The sequence below is a fragment of the Patella vulgata genome, chromosome 5 (assembly GCF_932274485.2).
Source record: "Patella vulgata chromosome 5, xgPatVulg1.2, whole genome shotgun sequence".
NCBI lineage: Eukaryota > Metazoa > Mollusca > Gastropoda > Patellidae > Patella > Patella vulgata.
In genome coordinates this window covers 44825657-44846708 of record NC_065883.2, presented here as the reverse complement: position 1 = coordinate 44846708, position 21052 = coordinate 44825657, and the positions used below count along the sequence as shown (strand labels likewise).

General features: G+C 37.6%; 1 pseudogene; it reads right to left on the bottom strand.

The window, feature by feature from the left end:
* The window catches only part of LOC130012896 (putative nuclease HARBI1), a 99667-nt pseudogene that overhangs the window by 11265 nt on the left and 67350 nt on the right, over positions 1-21052 (bottom strand).

Genomic DNA, 21052 nt, shown 5'->3' with positions numbered 1-21052 from the left:
CTTTTAATTTGTCTTCGTTACGAAGGGAATATTTGTTTGCAGGTTCTAGATTTATGAGATTCTTAAGATAAGGAGGGGTTAGGTTATTGATGATTTTGTAAAGTAGTTTTAATTTATGTCGATTTCGTCTTTCTTTGAGTGGAATAAACCCAGTTTCTGCGTAGAGGGAAGCATGGCTAGTACCCTTAACTGCTCCACAAATAGTGCGTATGCGGCAATCTGAAGGTATTCAAGATTATTACATAAGTAGTCAGTGCACCCGTGCCAGACTCTGTCAAAAGCCTTGCTGATGTCAAAAAACACGATCCTGGTATATTTGTTATGATGAATGGCTTGACAAAAGAAGTGATTTAGATCTATTAATTGGAAGATAGTTGAATCACCAGGAAGAAGGCCACTTTGAAGTGCTGTTAGTATTGAATTGTCCTTGAAGAAGTTAAAGACGTGTTTATATATTATTTTCTCAATTTTTTTATAATAATGCTCAAGAGTGAAATTGCAGCAGTCGGTTGGATATACTTTTTTGAAAATAGCCATAACATTTGCAAATTTCCATAAGTTTGGGACAGTGAAAAACGAAAAAGTTGGCATAAGGGATTACTAATTTCATTAACGATAAATTTTAAGATTTTTGAACTTATTTCATCTGGACCTGAAGCTTTTGATGTATCTAGGCTATTTATTATGTCCTTAACTTATCCAGGGGTTAGTACAATCGAGTCTAAGCTATTAGTATTCATTTGGAGGAGTGGAAGAGTTTTGTTAGTACTTAACAGTTCAGTTTGTTGAATGAAATAATTATTAAGGGCATTGGCCTTATCGGTGGGCGTAAACATTGTATCATTTCCAACTGTTAGTGGTGGGGGCTCATTTGAGGATACAGCCTGTGTCTTGGTGTATGCGTTTATTAGATTCCACCATTTTTTAGTACCAAAATTTTCTTTATCATTAATTTTTGTGTCGATTTTCTCAAAGTATTCTTTTTTGCATTTCCTTATCAGATTTAGGAAGTCATTTCTTATTTTTTTTTTTGGGGATCACGTGGCTAAGTGGGTAAGACGCTAGCTCGCTAGCCTGGAGGTCGGGTGTTCGATCCCTGCATTGGCCGAGAAAGTTCATCCAGATTTTCCGGCGTGGTTCTCCCTTGTCAGTGATGCAGGACGGAGGGGCTGGCAAGGAAAGCTGTCTAGTCGTTCGGATGGGACGAAAAACCGAGGTCCCGTGTACACATTGGCGTGCACGTAAAAGATCCCTTGGCAGTTGGAATTCGATATAAGAGTAGGCCGTAGTGCCGCTGTCCGGGCAAAATTTCCCTCATAGCACACTGTATGGCGTATGCCCGTCTTCATTAGCCCAGGTTAGGAGCAGAACAGTAGGACGTTAAACCCCATTTCATTTCATTTCATTTCATTTCATTTCTTATTTTACGAAAATTTTGCCAATCAGTTACCAAATTTCTTTTTACTGCTCTCTTATGTAGTCTATTTTTTTTTCTTTTTCATTCTTCTAATGCTGTTATTCATCCAAAGTTTATCGTTTTGCCTAATTATTACTAATTTGTTAGGTATATTATTTTTTGCTATTTTGACAGGCAGATAGTAGTTAGGTAAAGCTATAGACTCAGATGTGATGTTTTTGTCAAGCTATGTTTCGCTTAATGTTATTATATCAAAGCTAGTTAATTCTGCAGTTATCAAATCAAGTTTATTTTTAAGGCTCCTTACATTCAAATGCAATACTGAGAGTCGGTTATTGTTTTGTGTATTTGGGCCTGGGTTGGGTTCGATATTGCCTGAGAGTAGAAAGAGACAACGAATGAGTAGTGGTGACAGACAAACTGCGGCGATAGTAAGGATAATGCAACTGCGTAAGCAAGAGAGCGATAGTCTCCGATTGTTGACCTTAAAATTTGACGGGATTATATATTTTTGGGAAGTCTTTGTATATTGCAATTATCTTTGCCGAAATGAATAATGGATAATTAAAATCGTAAAAAATCGTGAGGGATGTTGTACTTTGTGAAGTCTTATGCCTATATTAAAAGTAGTGTTTATCAATTTGATCATATATACACAAGGGTGGAAACATTAAAACTAATTCAACATATGTACACAAATATTTACAAGACTGTGAGACAATCCGTTGGCCGGAGATTGTTCGCTTGGTATGGTCCGCGAGGAGAGAGCTAAGCGATAACTTGGGTGTTTTAGCGCCTGGATAATCGTGAGCGTTAATAGTCACGTGGTGTTATAAACACGTTGAATGGATCTGGTGTTGTTTTTACTGGTGAACGTTGTTTGTGAGTAGTTAACGGGTGGGAGATATTCATTTTTACCGTTGCAGGTGAGTATTGTTAGCCTATCTATGTTTCTATTAAATTTAATTTATAGATTTAGTATAAATTGTTCATTATTTTAGATATAAATGTGACAAAGTCAGTTTGACAAAGTCATTCAAGAAAACTTAATTAAATTAACAACAGATACAATCAAGAAATTTGACATAACAGCAGTGCTGTCCGATAGCCAATCCTCGCCTGTCCCTCTCTGTCAGTCTACTCCCGAGTGTGCTAAAAATAGATCTGCAGTCAGCACTAAGGCCAACACAAGACACAAGGCCAATACAAGTTAATATATGAACCGGTCACACTCCCCCCAACTTTGTAATAAATGCGTCCCTGCATTTACATCATTGAATAAAAAAAAAAAAAAAAAATAAAATCAGAAATCAAACAATGGACATCAAGTGAAAATTAAAACTAAACACTATACAAACTGTCTATGTTCGTGATAATCGTGAATCAAATTTTTTACTGATGATTGTTATTAGACCTAAGTAGTGTTCCCATTTCCCGTAATGTCGTCGCCATCAAAGAGTTACCCAAACGAATGATAGATTCAGAATAGTCGGATTTGATTACGACTTCCTCACTCGTAGCGTTAACTGGTGCTGGGAGTTTGTGGGGGTTGGTATGTTTACCGCGAGTTGATCTCTTTGAACGTCGCACTTCCTCCGCCAGGGAATGCACTTGATTTGTGTCATAACAATAATCAGCTATATTGATATCCTCATCACTCGGTCCCGACTCGAAATCTCTCTGATCAACATGACCAATGACATTGTCCGGACAAGGTTTTAAATCCATTCGATGCAACTGTTTGTTATACTTTCATCATCGCATTGACAAATCGAATAAATATGGTTGTCACCACTGATGCGATCTTTGACTTTATACACAATGGGGGGCCAGTGGTCTTGTATCTTATTTCTTCCGAGAATACCTCTCGCCTTATAGTAAACTAGTTGGTCTGGATCCAACGGAGCATCATGGGATTTCCCATCCTGCTCGTTTCTACGTTCCGCTGATGTGAGTAAGAACTCATAAGCCTGTGAGTAGGAATGTTGCAGGCGTTTTTGGTGCTCCAATATCCAAGAATCTACGTTTTCATTCTCAACACCAAGCAACACATCAATGGGCAAAGTAGGATTCCACCCGAACATGAGGAGGTAGAGTGTAAAACCAGTCGAAGAATGCATTGAGGTATCGTACGCAAACGTTACTTCCAAAAGATGATCAGGCCAACGTCTTTTCACATCCACAGGTAAAGTACGCAGGAGATTGTGTAGAGTCCTATTGGCGAATAACGAAAAACAACTAGCTCGTTTTTCGATATTGGCGAATGTCGAAAAATGAGCTACTTGTTTTTCGATATTCAAACTTGAATCTCAAAAAAGCAGATTTGATGGATGTACATCGACAGAATGTCTCCAAAACACATTTGATTAAAAAAGTTTTCTAAAACGAACTAAAGATATCATAAATGAGGATGCATAAGCAGTGGATTCACATAAAACTGATATTTCTCCTTGTTTTTTTTATATTGCATGGTGAATCTCGAAAAACGAGCTACTCGTTTTTCGATATTCAAACTTGAATCTCAAAAAAGTAGATTTAATGGATGTACATCGACAGAATGTCTCCAAAACACATTTGATTAAATCAGTTTTCTAAAACGAACTAAATATATCGTAATAGAGGATGCCTGAGCAGTGAATTCACATAAAAACTGCTCTTTCTCCTCGTTTTTTTTATATTGGCGAATCTCGAAAAACGAGCAACTCGTTTTTCGATATTCAAACTTGAATCTCAAAAAAGCAGATTTAATGGAATGACATCTACAGAATATCTCCAAAACACATTTGATTAAATCAGTTTTGTAAAACGAACTAAAGATATCATTAATGAGGATACCTGAGCAGTGGATTCACACAAAAACTACTCTTTCTACATGTTTTTGATATTGAGGCTTGAATCTCAAAAAAGCAGATTTGATGGATGTATATCTACAGAATTTCTCCAAAACACATTTGATTAAATACCTTTTCTAAAACGAACTAAAGATATCATAAATGAGGATGCCTGAGCAGTGGATTCACATAAAACTAATATTTCTCCTTTTTTGATATCGGCGAATCTCGAAAATCGAGCTACTCGTTTTTCGATATTCAAACTTGAATCTCAAAAAAGTAGATTTAATGGATGTACATCGACAGAATGTCTCCAAAACACATTTGATTAAATCAGTTTTGTAAAACGAACTAAATATATCGTAATAGAGGATTCCTGAGCAGTGTATTCACATAAAAACTGCTCTTTCTCCTTATTTTCTGATATTGGCGAATCTCGAAAAACGAGCTACTCGTGCAAAACACATTTGATTAAATCAGTTTTGTAAAACGAACTAAATATATCGTAATAGAGGATGCCTGAGCAGTGGATTCACATAAAAAACCTCTTTCTTCTTGTTTTTCGTTTTTCGATATTCAAACTTGAATCTCAAAAAAGCAAATTTAATGGAATTACATCTACAGAATATCTACAGGCATTCTCATTAATGATATCTTTAGTTCGTTTTACAAAACTGATTTAATCAAATGTGTTTTGGAGACCTTCTGTCGAATTCGCAAATTCTTCATGGTTGTATGAGTGGCAACATTTGGCTTAGCCACAACGCACCAGGTACAATTCTTACACTTCCTTTCAACATCACGCCACATATCAGGCCAGTAACAGCGAAACTTCAAGAGGTTGAATGTGCGCTCGATTCCTTGATGACCCGCTCGGTCATGAAGATTTTCAAGAACCGTATCCTTCAATGCGTTGGGTAACACAAGCTGTTCTATAATACCGACGCCGGGATCATTTATTCGTCTGTACAACACATTATCCTTCAAAAATAGACGTTTACGCTGTCAGAAAAGCATTAAAACCACCCGTGGGAGGGTTAACCGTTCCAGTTTTGAAGGTATCCTATCATGGTCCCAAAATGATCGAAATGTTATTATAGTTTATGCGAGATAGACAGGTTCGGGATTAGTATTAAAATGTACTGAATGCATTTCACGAGGCAAAAAGGTTGTCTTTGTGACTTCTTCCACCTTAGATTGTACATCACAAACAATCTTTTCAGAGTCACTGGATTCACGCGGCCTACGCGATAACGCATCGGCGTTGCCAAGTGTTCTTCTAGCTTTATACTTCAACCCAAAGTCAAATATGGCCAAATCGGCCACCCAACGTTGTTCTACAGCACTAAGCTTTGCAGACTGTAAATGGCACACCGCTCTTATGTATGAATATACGGTGAACTTACGACCTAAGAGGTAGTCCCTGAATTTTTCACATAAAGCCCATTTTAGTCCTAGAAGTTCAAGCTTACGAGAACTATAGTTTTGCATATTCTTTTCAAGACCTCGAAGTGCCCTACTGGCATACGCAATGACGCGTGACTGTCCATCCTGAATTTGGGATAATATGGCACCAAGACCCTCCATACTAGAATCAACCTCAACAACAAAAGGTTTTGAAAAGTCGGCAAACGCTAATATTGGAGCGTTGATGAGCCTCTCACGAATGTCATCGAAAGCTTTGTTACACTCAGTTGTCCACAAAGATTTTAACGTCTGAACATGATGACTAATAGCCTCTTTTAACAGATTCTGCAAGGGCGCTGTAACCTTTGAATAATCCTTTACATACCGCCGATAGAAACCACAAAATCCAAGGAAAGTCCCCAATCCTTAACAGTTACCGGTTTAGGCCACGACGACACAGCGGAAGCCTTCTCTGGATCCGTTGACACACCTAACGAAGAAACGACATGACCCAGATATGTGACTTCTGATCGACACATGTAACACTTGGAAGGCTTTAATTTTAACCCATTCGTTCTCAGCACGCGAAAAACTCGATCCAGCCTTTGCAAATGTTCATCAAAAAACTTTGCGAAAATTATTAGGTCGTCCAAATATATTATAAGTATTTTAAAAACATCCTCCCTAAAACACCCCTGCATAAGTCTCTGAAACGTTGTAGGTCCATTACACATACCGAAAGGCATACGACGAAAATGAAATAATCCAAAAGGTGTCGTAAATGCAGTCTTGGCCTCATCCTTCTCATCCATAGCTATCTGATTGTACCCACTTGTTAGATCGAGGGAACTGAACCAAGATGCACCAAACATTGCGTCGAGGCTTTCCTCGATGCGTGGTAACGGATAGGAATCTTTAATAATCTTGGCATTTAAATGCCTGTAGTCCACGCACAATCGCAATTCGGAACAAGCACAATGGGAGATGCGTAAGGACTATAGCTTGGTACTATAATCTGAGAATCTATCAGTTTGTTCAGGTGTTGTCTAACTTCTTCTAATTGTCCAGGTGGTATTCTACGAAAAGGTAGTTTGACTGGCACGTCATCCTTGAGATGGATTTCATGACGTTTCTCCATTACACACAAATCTGCATGCAGAACACCTAAATATGGGAGGTCAAAGCCATTAGCAGCTCGAACACTAAGGAAGTCAGTTTTAATAATATCCGCACCCAACAAAAAGAGTGTTTCTTTATAGAAAGACTCCATAAGACAAGATATTTGCGAGCCAGTATCGACGACAAATCGGCATGGAACACCAAAACCACCCAGAACAATTGTGGGACAGTCTCCAACAGCACCCTGATAAGAAATTTGTTCATTAGAGCCAACATAATTATGATTGCCCTCGCCTTGGCTCACAGTTGAGGGCGTAGTTAGTTTTCCGCAGGTTTCTTTGAAGGACAATTCCGCTTAATATGGCCCGTCTCACCACAGCCATAACAACGACGAAAGCTCCCACTGGTCACTGACGATTTTGACTGTTCCGCCATCACTGTTGCTGATTCGCTCAGTTAATTCTCGTAGTACATAAGAAAAATCACGTAAAGACTCATTTGGTTTCTGCCGCCTTTCATAGAATTGCCGTAGCAATTGGGACGTCGTTAAAACCTCACCAAAAGCCTCCACTAATGCTGTAAATATACCTTTAACTTCGCTGACACGTCTGAGCTTCACCTCCGCCTTGGCATCTCCTTCAAGATGTGACACAATGTAACGAGATTCCTCCTCTGCAGACAAACCAAGCCCCGACATGATAGCTTTAATCTCCTCAATCCATTCATGCACCGATGGCTCACCCACCTTTTGTGGCCTACCACGAAACTTTCGAGCTTCACGTCCCCTTTCCATGTAAACAACAGATTTGGTGACTCGGGCAATGGGGTTCTAAGAGAAAACCGAGGTGTTTGAGGTGTTGACACAAGTGACCTCAGTCTTGAAGCAGCTAACTGTCTTTGTAAATCACGGATTTCTCCTTCATAATTTCGCTTATCACTAGGACTCTCAGCCATGGGTGCTAGTAAACAGGTAACAGGTTTATTCGCGACAAATAATCTTTCACTCTACTATCGTCAATGAGAAATTGTACCGGGTCCCTGTGGCCTCGTGATGAATTAAACGCAAAAGCAGATATGGGGGGAGGGGGGCACTTCAATGAATTTAATTCTCGAATCGGGATATTCGCCAACAATTTGTATTGCTCGCCTATACTGACGTATATCGGCACTCACTGGATCCTGATGTCTAGCATAAATAAAATCCCCTCGTTTGTCAGTGACATCACATGTTCCCAACCAAACATAAATTACAACAGTCTTATAATCAGCATGCCAAGAAGACATATTTTGTTGAATAATGTTAATACCACTTTCCGTGTTTCTGCCTTTAAATGCCTCGATTTTGATGTCAATTGAGTGACTGTGAGCAAAATGTCTCCTCAAATAATTACCCTTACTATCTGTTACTAAAACCGCCAAAATTTTCTGTTTACCCACTATATCTGGTAATGGTTTCGATATAAATTTCCTTAATTTGGCTTCACTCATAGCACAGACAATAAAACATTTGGCAAATAATGACAGTCGTCACGTATAATCAGAAAAAGTTTTGAATATGATAAGTATTGGAAAGCTCTCACCGGATTGACTGTTCTTCTAAACTTGAACTTGAAACACCGCAAATTTGGTTCTATCGTATCGGCTCGACGCCAATTGTGACAAAGTCAGTTTGACAAAGTCATTCAAGAAAACTTTATTAAATTAACAACAGATACAATCAAGAAATTTGACATAACAGCAGTGCTGTCCGATAGCCAATCCTCGTCTGTCCCTCTCTGTCAGTCTAGTAGTAGTAGTTCTTGGTGTTTAACGTCTGCTTCCACATAAGTGATATCGCAGTCTGTCAGTCTACTCCCGAGTGTGCTAAAAATAGATCTGCAGTCGGCACTAAGGCCAACACAAGACACAAGGCCAATACAAGTTAATATATCAACCGGTCACATAAAGCATGTATTAAAAAATTTCCAAATAATTTGGAAAGAATCAGGAGGCCTGTAAGTAACCCACCCACGCAGTTGGCATGGCTATTCCGACTTCGGTTTTAATTGGCAATTTTGTTAGGGAATTTAGGCCGTACTGTTGAGCAGGTGATTTTATTTGATTTAGCACAAAGTATTTTTATTATAAACTAGAGGTATTATGGGGGGGGGGGGGTAATACGCTGGTGATTGTAAGTTTGTGATTGTTATATGTTTGTAGTTGTAATTATATTTCTAAAGGACTTTGTTTTTATTTATATAATGGTTAATTTTAGGGCACTATCATGGTGATTTGGTCTCCGAGATCAAGTTGATTGATATGTGAGTGGAAGAAAAGATTATGAAAATCCGGTGGCATGTAGGTGGTGAACTAATGACTTCTTAGTAGTTAACTGTCTTGGATTAGTGTACTTCAATGAATGTGTCCATACAGTGAAGGCTACTTAATTACTAGGTCTAGGGGCCATTTATAACAATTTATATTACATTAACATATAACATTTTTTTAGTAGGTTGGTCCATTAGGTTAACATTACCCAATGCATGTATTAGTCCTAAGCTTAGTTTGCATTTCGATTCATTCCGTAGAAATATATATGATTCAGTTAAAGTTCAAAAGGTCTATTTGAACCTTGGTTCCTTGAGATGTTTTGGTTACAGTTACATGTATGTCACGAATTAGGCAATGTTGAATATATTGTGTTAAAATATAAATTCAATTTAATTTTCATATTCTAATAAATGATGCAATTTACACACACTTCAGTTGTTTCATTAACCTTATACGGTACACAGAAGGAATGTTTTACCTTCCTCAGTTAAAATATGTATTGGCAATATGGTCCCGGATCCCTTTCCCGTCATTCCTGCCATTGTATACATCTACGGGTGGTTGGGCCTCTGTCTCATCATCTTCAGCATTACTATTATGAAGCACCTCACCTCTTAGCAATACTGTGTAGCACCACACAAACAACAATAATGCTACACACCTTTTCTGGGGACATCCTTATCTATAAATGAAATTAATGAATGAAAGCAAAAGAACCTGGAAACCAAAAAAATCTACGATATTTAAATGAAAAAAGGAATGCTTCTGTGCCACGTATGTCTACTTAAAGTAGCTAAGTCTCTAACTCAATATCATACAAAGTCTTACATGTTGAAAACACGAATTATTTGTCAATTCAAATCAACATTGATGTTGTGATCTTACCGGGAAAAGGTAGGCTTCTGATATCCAATATTTAAGATAAAATAAACATTTTACCATTGAATCGTGTACCATAGTGCGTTTTAACAGAACGACCAGAAAGAACGAGTCTAGACATATTCCACAACTCATGCGAAACGGTGACACCATAACTTATCTGGAGAGAATGCGCAATAGATTGTAATAACTAGACGCTAGAAATTGCTATTCGGTTGAGACTCATGCCATATTTCGCTGGACATAACTGTTTGATTGAAATTTGAGTCAAAACGGAAACAATTGAATGTAAATCAGTTTATATACAATCAGATTACATTATTATATGCGTTGCGACCCATTTGGGTCAATTTCTAGGTCCCAAGTATTAGCGATTATTTAGCTCCTTTAACAAACCTAGAAATATATATAATAGTCGATGATAATCATATTAGTACTCTATCATAGATCTATTGAAATAAACCTAGCTGGGTACATAGAATTCACCATTAAAAATCTCTAAAATTAGGTCCAATGTGATATTGTTACAGGCTCTTTAGTTCTTCTACAGTAAACTGTAATCGTAAATTAATTACCTCAGAGTGAAGTACATGGAATCTTCGCTTTAAGCGTCCAAATGTCCTCTCTATGGTGACACGGGTACTACAAAGACGGTCATTAAACCTCCTGGGCCTGGCTCACTGGGTGAAGGTAAGGGTTCATTAGGAAGGGCCTGTCAAAATATGGAATAAGTATTTTATTATTTTGCCATTAAATGAATAGTATAATTTATTTTATCTTGTTTTAATTTTTTAAAATTATTAAAGAATCATTAATTGTAACGAAGGTCACAAACATTTCCGAGACAATTTGAGTTTTAAAGTCTTACCTGCAGGGGTAACCACTGTCACCAAGAACAAATCCATCACTTATGCGTGTATTGTTTGCCAATAAATGCTCACAGAGATTAGATGTCCTAAAGATTTGGCTGTCATGAGCTGACCCTGACCATTTAGCTGACACATTTGTCAGTTTACATGTGTGAAAAACAAAATAGATTATGTTTTGAAACAGGGGCAAATATGTAACTTTTTTTACCTTTTCTTCGGTCTACCATTAAGCCTTGATGGCTTGTTGAACACCTTAATCATATCTGGTAGTGAATGGTTTGCACATATCTGAACTTAAACTTGTCTAGATCCATTTAAAATAAATTTCTCAAAAGTAAAAGTGTTAGGTCTAAAATTATGAAGAACTTACTGTACTAATATTTATTAAGAGTTTTGGCTATTTCATCATTGTCCCAGAATTGGTTGAGGGGTGATTTAACTTTGTTTTTAAGGGTTTCAGTATTGGAAGATTTGAACTTTACTCCTTTCACTTTCAGCTAAATTTAAATGTTTCAGTTGTAGGCTATACACTGCGACCAGATTAACCTTGATTCCGTCCATTTACTTCACACAAAATATTTACCGTTAAATGCCTATAACGGTTAACACATAATATTTACCTATGAGGAGGAAATGACGAAATGACCTAGTTTTATTTCGCCAAATTCAAATTCCGAACAGAATTCCACATGACTACGAGACGAAATTTATCGATTTTTTTTTCAATATTAATTCATTGACAGTGTTATTGTAATGATCTAAATTGTCATAAAACATTTATATTCTGCCCTTAGTCCCGCCGGACATACTGTCTAAACAACAGTGCAACATAAATTATATTTCGTTTCGAGTTAACTTTCTGAGATGTCATATATTGGTCAATCTAGATCCCCACGTGAGGTTGTCGATTATAAATCTAATGAGGTGTATATAAATCATTTTACTGAACAAACTTTAATTGTTGTCCAACGATAGCTCATTGTATAAATTAGGACATGCATGTGGAAATAACCGACTGGCTCCTTTGATCTCGTCAGTTTAATTATGTGAAACAGGCCAGTGTTATAAGATAGCCTACAGATATCCTAATACATTCTTTATAATAGAACCTGCTTTGGCTTGAATCCATTCAGTCAACCTATATTGGAAGAATATGTGATCAGCATATTTCAGTGAAACCATATCAATGAAATGCACTGTAACATAGGCCTACTGTTTAGACTGGTCTACAAACAGAAAGTCTGTGAATTCAGATGCTAGTACTAGTAGTAGTGTTGATTATAATCTAAAGGCTCAAGTCACTAAAGAGTTATGAATTATATAACATCGAACTTACAAAAGCAAAGCCAAAGGTTAGTAGTTTAGGAATAAGTTACAATACCTTCGTGATCGCACACTGCCTGAACATTTATACTGTGCCAGCCTTTCCTGTTTACATAGGATGCTTCATCAACTGTCGGCGCTTGAATCCGCACATGAGTCCCATCGATACAGCGGATTCCATTTGAAAAACCGCCTAATTTATATAAAAAAAAAAACCCGCTTTACTCCCTCTACTTCTCCGTCACCAATCGGCCATTTAATAAATTGCCTTCTCTTTTCTACTAGAGGCTTGCAGACGTTAAGGACACATCTAGAGACTGTGCTCTTATCAACACCTACTACTTGTAAAAAGCTGCCACTTGCTAAGAAACGCAAGGTGATGAGCACTTGCTTTTCAACGGAAAGTGCATGGCCTCTCTTTGTTGGTCTTTCTAAATTTGCCCTTAGCAAGTTTACAATGAAATCAATCGAGTCTTGCCTGAACCTATAACGCTGATGTAAACTATTTTCATCAAAATCTGACTGCCTTTCTCTGTACTCTCTATGTCGTATATCCAAATTAATATGATTAATAAATGCAGCATTCGGTTGTATCATAAAAGCCATCACGACCCTAGTGTATACTTCTACTGACAGCCGACTAATGCCATCGTTGAACAGATAACGGAGCCCAACACCCTCGTTAAATATAACGGCAAGTTAACGACACGTTAAAGATAACGGCGCTTCGAGCAACAGACTTTCTCTTCGTTAAAATTAACGATCCGTTAACTCCATGTTAACAGGTCGTTAAAAGTTAACGGAGCTTTGAGCAACCGGCCCCTGAAAGTTTTTCTTTAAACCTGTAACAGGTTATTCTTCCAGGGTAGATTTTTTTCCATAAGAAAACATGATCTAAGGTTTTTAATATGGGAATTCTGGGATATTCTCATTTTGCGTACATGTAAACATAGACGGTTTATAAGCAAGGTAAAGTCCTCGACGTCGGTTATGCTGGGGAAGAAAGACTTAAAAAAAAAACCTCGACAGAAAAACCTCACATGATTATTTATTTCCCATATATAGGTCATAGCGGCATTTTACCGCGAAAATTGGATTTTTGATTTATACAAATGAAACTATGCAATGAGAGAAACACAGCACAAAATTCAAAAATTCTTGTCTGTCGCAGATGTCGTCTAGATCACTAAAGGGGATCTAAAGACATAAATATGGCTCACTATGGGGGCGTCTGTCAGGGGGTAAGCACCATTTAAAATGTCCGTCAACTACTGTAACTTATTCAAAGTACACTAAGGTACTATAGAAATCAATTTGGTGTAGTATCTCAAACATGGAGTCTGGCACCAACATAAATATTCCTCACTAGAGGGCGTCTGTTAGGGGGCAAGCACTGTTTAAAATGTCTGTCGTTCATAGTAGATGATTTACTATCAAATGGCCCTTAATCTGACAAATTTTTAGTTGGTATCTCCAATATTGGATTTAGACCCATAGAGACCCCCTTTAGGGTATGTCTGTCAGGGGGGTGTTACCCCCAATATTGTCTGTCATTACTGTTTCCATAATTAAAACACCTCATTTATCATGTATAAATTTTTTTCACTCAGTACCTCTAATGTTGGATCCAGACATGTTTTAGGGGTCAGTTTAGGGGGCTACTGAGGTCAGACCCCTGATATAAGCTGACAGACGTCCACTTTTATTGTACAGGGAAAGGCCCCTTAAATAACGCTATAGGTGAACTTTGGTATCCCCTTCGTTGGAGTTCGAAGGTTTGGGCTGCCGGTCTAATAACAAGAAGAACAGGATGAGTAGATGTTAGCAACTAGTTCCTGGTCCCAAAAAGTCACAACCAAGAGCAATCAAAGCTAAAACGGGCTATGTTGCACAGGAAGTGAAAACGTTACTCAGCTTATGTTAAAAAGAGCTTTTCGAATTCTGTCTTTACTGACCATGATGTTTGAGAATAGAATGTTCACACTTAGCGTAGGCGTTCATTAGGTGAATGTCTTGATGAAGTGCGAAGATGAACAGTTCTACTTAGGGTAAGCAGAGATTATCAATTTGATTGGTTGATGCTTTGGGACATAATAACTTTATTTCTAATTAAGTGAGGCTGATGGAACTTACTGTATAGTTTCATTACATCAATACCTTGACTAAGTTCGATAATCAGCATTTTCTGCTTTGGCTAAGTAGCGATAAGCAATTTAATTGGTAAAGACTTTGGAACATAACAACTCTGCTTTTAATTGAGGTAGAATGTTTAAACTTGATGTAGATGTTCATTAGGTAAATGTTTTGACTGAGTTCAATGATCAGCATTTCGCGCTAAAGCTAAGCAGTGCTAAGCAATTTCATTGTTCGATGCTTTGGGACAAGATAGAGAGTGTTTAAACTTAGTGTATAGTTTCATTACCAGGTAATTCGAAACCTTGACTGAGTTTGATCGTTTGATTGCTCAATACTTTTGAAAAAGATGAATGTGCAATTAATCAGATAAATGTCATCTAGGGAGTTAATTGATACGCGCTGGCGTAAGGACGTGTTTCAAATGTGCTCCCGAAGCGGTCAAACGGAACTGACCTCGTTTATAAGACTTTGTGTTTGTTTTTTTCCATCGCTTTTTTGGAATGTGATCTGGATATTTAAGGGTCTGGACCCTCACAACATGGATACCTGGAAGAATATAAAAGAACGGACTCTGAAGGTAAATGTTATCAATCTGAAAAATGTATGTATTGATGATATTATTCAAGCAGTTGAAAATGAATATGGAGATGGGAGTTGCATTGGTTGTGTCTCTAGACAACCAAATATAATTGAAATAACTTTTAATGCAGTCGATAGTGCGATTGGTATGTGTGAAGGAATTATTGTTAGTGGAAAAAATTATAAATGTGAACTGTTATATTCTCCATATACCGTTGTTTCGTTTGTGAATATTCTGATTCACGTTGAAGATGAGATTATACTGCAGAAACTAGAATTACATGGGGTAGAAATAGCTGGTCCAATTATCCGTCACTTCTATGATAAGTTTAAAACTTGTGCCAACGGTACCAGGCATGTGAAATGCAAGTTTCCACCACACGTTACATCCTTACCGTGGGCGATGAATTTCAACACAGACGAGGGAATAAGAAGTTTAAGGGTTCTGCATAATAAACAGAGCAAGGTCTGCTTTAAATGTTTTTTCCCACACCATTTAATTTCTAGGTGCCCCAAAATTAGATGTAATAAGTTTAGACATTTTGGTCACATGGCGTATGGGTGTCCCGAATCCTTTTGTGATACGTGTAATAGTGTTTCAAATAAGTGTCAGTGCTATTTGGAAGAAGGCGAATGTGATCATGATCAACATATGTGGAGTGAAATCACAGAGCCTAAAGATACCGACTTAATTGTCAACCCTACTCACTGTATAGAAACAGAGCAAGCAATAAACGCGGGAAAATACGATGTAACAAATGTGCGTGATGACGACCATTTAGCAAACTCACAACGCGAGTGAAGATGAGTCTCCCCCAAACTGGTGTGGAAACGAACAAAGTATGACAAACAAGAGAAAGCTATGAATAATAACGAGACAATGCATGTGTGTGGTTTTATAACCCCAACCTAATCCACTGGATATGAACACAACGGAACGGAAATTTCTGATATTGATGAGAATGACTACTCGATTATATCGGCAGTGAATACAACTCAAAAAGGACCGATTGTATAAGCTGAAGCTAATGGATAATGAAAGTGAACGAAGTGGACAAGAAACATTAATTTAGCTACTGTTTACCTTTTATCTATTTTACTTTTCATAATGGTCCTACTAGTAACAACATGGAACGTAAACAGTTTAAGGGACAAGTCAACAGTGATGTCCCCCGCCGAAATCCCAAAATAAATAGATGACACATATACTGAGCGCCATGGAAAACGCATCACTTAGTTTTTCGTATAACAAAATGATCCTGTAAACATATCTTATTTATTTTGCTTCTTATTGTGAACAATATTCAAATGGGAACACATCAATAACAACACATTTGTACACTTATGGATGTTTAATCTGTAATCAACGGTACAATGTCAGAGGGGTCAAAGCCAAAAGTACGACACAGATGTCAGTAGCGCGTGTGTCCAAGGGCTCTTACGCACGCTGTGCAGCGACGTCGCATGGAATTTACCAATGTTTGAAAGAAGGCCTGGGGCAAATTTTTGGAAGTGCTGAAGTTGTGGGTGCGCTCGAAACATCGGAACAACAATTGGTTGCAAGACATCATCACAGTAGGCTACAGCATTAACGCGACCCCTGCAAATGTGTAGGGCGGCCCGGTGATGAAATGTGAAGCCTTCCCACACCATTACATTTCCCCCACCCCATCGTCTCGTTTCAAAGACGCAGCAGTCTGCAAGACGTTCACCAAGACGTCTCCACACACGTTGACGGCCATCAGCGTGATAAAGATGAAAGCGACTCTCATCACTGAAGAGCACACTTTGCGGCAATACTATATACCGGAAAACACCGGAAAACCGCCGGAAAACACCGGAAAACAACCGGAAAACACCATGTTATACTGAATACCGGAAACACCGGAAAAACACTAAATACCGGAAAATACCCTAAATACCGGAAAATCCCTAAATAGGTAACCCGGAGCCTGGTCAATGCAGTAAGATAGAATATGTAGTTTTCTCATGGACAATTGGGCGAAAGTTGGAGTTTTCTCAAGGAAAACTGGTCAACAAGTTGGGGAAAAAAGCTCGAAGAGTAATCCAGAAAAAAATCCTGTGTGCGGCCCCCGGAATATGATGGAATATGTTGAATATTATTATGGTTCAAGTGATTATATTTGACCCTGGAATGAAAGTAAGCTCAGAAACATGTAGATTTGTAGCCCTTCCAACGTGATGGATAGCTCTTGGAAAGGATAGACACTTTTCAGATTACAGCCTGTGAGAGAATTGCGTGGCATCCATTTCGTTTGGTGATTAGGACACATAGCGGTTAAACCTGGAACTTCAACTCGAACTATTCAGAGATTTATTAATTCGCTTTTGATGATACTTGCTGTTTTATGATGCGATTTTTTGTTACCTAGGGAGGAGTTGGCCTAGTCGTAACTTCCACTAATTCGTACCACCCTGATGCCAGCGTTACTGGTAAGAATCAGGAGACCGGCGCAACCGGCATATAATGGGGCCCTCCGATGGCAGTGTTTAATCTACTGAAATACTGAAACATTGAAATCTACTGAAATTTACTGAAAACTAAAACTAAAATACAAAATAAAATATGGTCAATGATGGAGGTAGACTGATTGCGTCTTTTAAAACATCCAAAACATAATAGGCATCAACAAAATTTTGGAGAAAAAAAATCGGATTTTTTTGGGGGGGACGGGGGGGGGGGCTATTTGTAAAACGAACATCGTAATGACCTTGACCTTCCTTCATCGGCGCTCACTTGGTCCAAAACCGCACACAGAGGACCAGGCTCCGGGTTACCTATTTAGGGTGTTTTCCGGTATTGAGGATGTTTTCCGGTATTTAGGATGTTTTCCGGTATTTAGTGTTTTTCCGGTGTTTTCCGGTATTTAGTGTTTTTCCGGTGTTTTCCGGTATTCAGTATAAAATGGTGTTTTCCGGTGTTTTTCAGTGTTTTCCGGTATATAGTATGGCCCCACACTTTGTCAGTCTACTCTTCTCCATGTCTGGTGTCCTTGAGCACATATCAAACGCCGCTGACGGTGATGATCCCTGAGGATAGCTCTAACTATAAGGTCGTCGTGCACGGAGTCCTACTTCTCTTAGACGACGTCTTACGGTGTTGGCACTTACTGGTCCTTGTCTTCCGACGACTGCTGCACTTGTTCGAGTCGTGGGCGGAATTTGTCACGCAGATGAGTGACCCGGATGTAGCGGTCTTGATCCTGGGTTGTAAGGCGTTGTGGACCAGGACGTTGACGGTCACGTGTTGATCCAGTAACTCGACCACGTTCCACCAACCTTACAATAGTGGACTGGTGACAATTGAAGTGTCTGGCAATAGCACGTGTAGACATGCCAGCCCTGGTCATTCCCATGGCTTCATTCCGTTGATTTTCAGTAAGTCTCGGCATCTCTAGCTCGATTCCTTCACACGTCCAACAACACATTATGACAGATTGACGTTTCACAGTTCATGTACTGCACATTAAGTTGAAAACATGATTTTAAAGGGCTCACACACAATGCTGCACGTGAATATTGGGTTTTTCATGTGCATCTCGTGCAATTTTTTTTTTTGCACACGGGTCGATATTTTTTGCATTTGGTAGCATTGTGTGAAACAATAGTTCATACTATTGCATAATATTATACATACAAAACCACCTAGTAATAAAATATTTGGGAAAAAAAAGTGATGCGTTTTCCATGGCGCTCAGTATATTAATAAAGTATTGTCGAATTTTAAAAGTATTTAACAACTTTTAAACTAATACACGAAATAGCCAATGTTCCGATGTCTACATTTGAAATGTCAGTCCCAGGGACCCTTTCAATAATACCTTGAAAATGTCAAAGTGCCACACTCCTTATTGGATAACGGCTATCTATCTTACTAAATTAAAATGATTTTTTCCCAATATAAAATATCCTTGGCTTCTATATAAATCATCATAACTCCAAAACCATAAATACTTTGCATATGGCGTGTCTATTATGGCGGGGTTTCGATTCCCTGGTTGTACGTGTTCGTGGGTTTTCTCCGGGTCCTCCGGTTTCCTCCTACTACTAAATCTGCCTTTGCGCAAGCGAATTATTCAAATAAAATTGAACCATGTGTTTGTGACCTAGATTTTGTCTAGTGGATGCTAAAACCCAACTCTCTCTGTCTCTCTCTCTCTCGTTTTAAATAAGTTTTAAATGTTCCTACTATCAATTAGAACAGGTTTTGCTTTAGTTTTTATATTTTACGCTTACATTTAATTGCTTTAAATCTTCCTAGTGCAAAAACGGAAAATTTCACCATTAGACCTCCAGGTTCACTATGACTAAAGGTGAAATTAGCAAGATTACATTTTTATTGAAAAGAGTGATTACTTTCGATCATTTTTAGCATATTTTCATGATACAATGCCCATTCGCTTTCAGTGCAAATTACCACCCGGCATCTTATTCTACGTAAAATTTTAATATAGAAAAGTTGGGTCTGATTTTGTGCCCATTTGATGGATACCTATCCGCGCTGAGCCTCCGGTCTATATGTTTAAATTATATAACCCGGGCCATTGGCAATATTATCACTATTACAAATAATCTATATTATGTCGCAATAGATCTCACAACGTAGGTCTAATCAATCTTTGTTAATGTCATGATTTTAAGTTAGAAGAGGGTGAGGGCTGTCCTAAGTTAAAATTGATTTTAGTTAAAACTGTCCCTAAGTTTTGTGAAACGCCACTATTTTAAGTTAAGATTCAATTTTAACTTACAATATTATTTTAGTGGATTTTATCTAAAATGCTTAAAATCGTTTTGTGAAACGCATCTATCTTAAATTAGGGTAGAATTTTAGTTTAAAACAATTTAAAGGAGATTTAATTATTTGTGAAACAGGGCCCTGTACGATAAGACTCTGTTGTAAAAGCAGGCATTATCATTAGTTTGGCCTATAATTTGTACAATCTAGTCATCGTTCCATTTATTTGAGAAAATATAAATCAAGCGATTGAAAAATAATAATGTAGTGACTGGTTAATACCGGGGACAATTGCCTGAAAAACATTTCTGGGCTTACGCTCACGGAAATACCAAATTACAGATTGTCGTTTGACTTAGAATAGTCATACACACATTCATCCACTTCCCAAAGCACTGAACTTCGAAAAGTGTTTTCCAAGTAATATATTTAAGTGAGCAGCCTTATGCTTCTTATTTTACAAATTTTTTTAAATAAATAAAAAAATAAAAAGGCAAAATAATGAGATGTAGATCTAGCTGAATATTTTGTTTTTAAATTTAAATTTAAATACTTTTATCCAATTGGAGAATAATGTGCAGCTAAGCAGAATATCAGTGGAATATTTTTTCATTGTGAGACGAATCACATTATAATCATGAAGAAATGAATATCAAAAGGGGTGGATTTGTACATAAATTAGGGCCTTTTGGGGGAAATTAAAAGATGCCGGTTGAAGCCTAAAGGAACTCTTTAAAAACCCTTTTCAAAGTCTTGTGCAAATTCCAACTACCTGAACGCAGTGGTACTTTCTTGGCATTGAGATTGATTTGATTATTAAACCCATCTGTAAAGTCGTAGCCTAAACAATCTGAAAACTGTCTATTAATATAAGCATAACTTAAAACAAAAACTTCATTTTTATTAATTCAGGGGTAAAAATTATTTGTGGACACTGAAATCGCCTGAAGAAAAATTATATTATGTTCAAACATACTAATAATTAATATGTATTTTTTTTTCAGCCCACCAATATAGAAGTCTCTGTATTTACTTTTATGAACAATTTTCATTTGATGACCACAGGGATTTTTAAACCGATAAATTTCTAACATGGACAAGGACGTAAATATAATGCTTAAATAACCACCGGCACTGAGCGATTGATTCATGCGAGTGCCTGAATGACTTTGAAATGCATATTTCTCTTGTAAAGAAATCTTGTAAAGAATTGGAATTACATTGAACTCTTAACTGTACATTAGCCACTTTTATTTACACATTTCTTTGTTTTGAAATAATTTCAATTAATCTATTAAATGAAATCATTGTGAAATATTTCTATCGAACTGAATATTGGGAGAATGTACCTCACTCAATGAAATGAACCTGATATTTGTGTAAAAGCCAATTTCTATTATACATAGCTCTCATATGTACATGTATT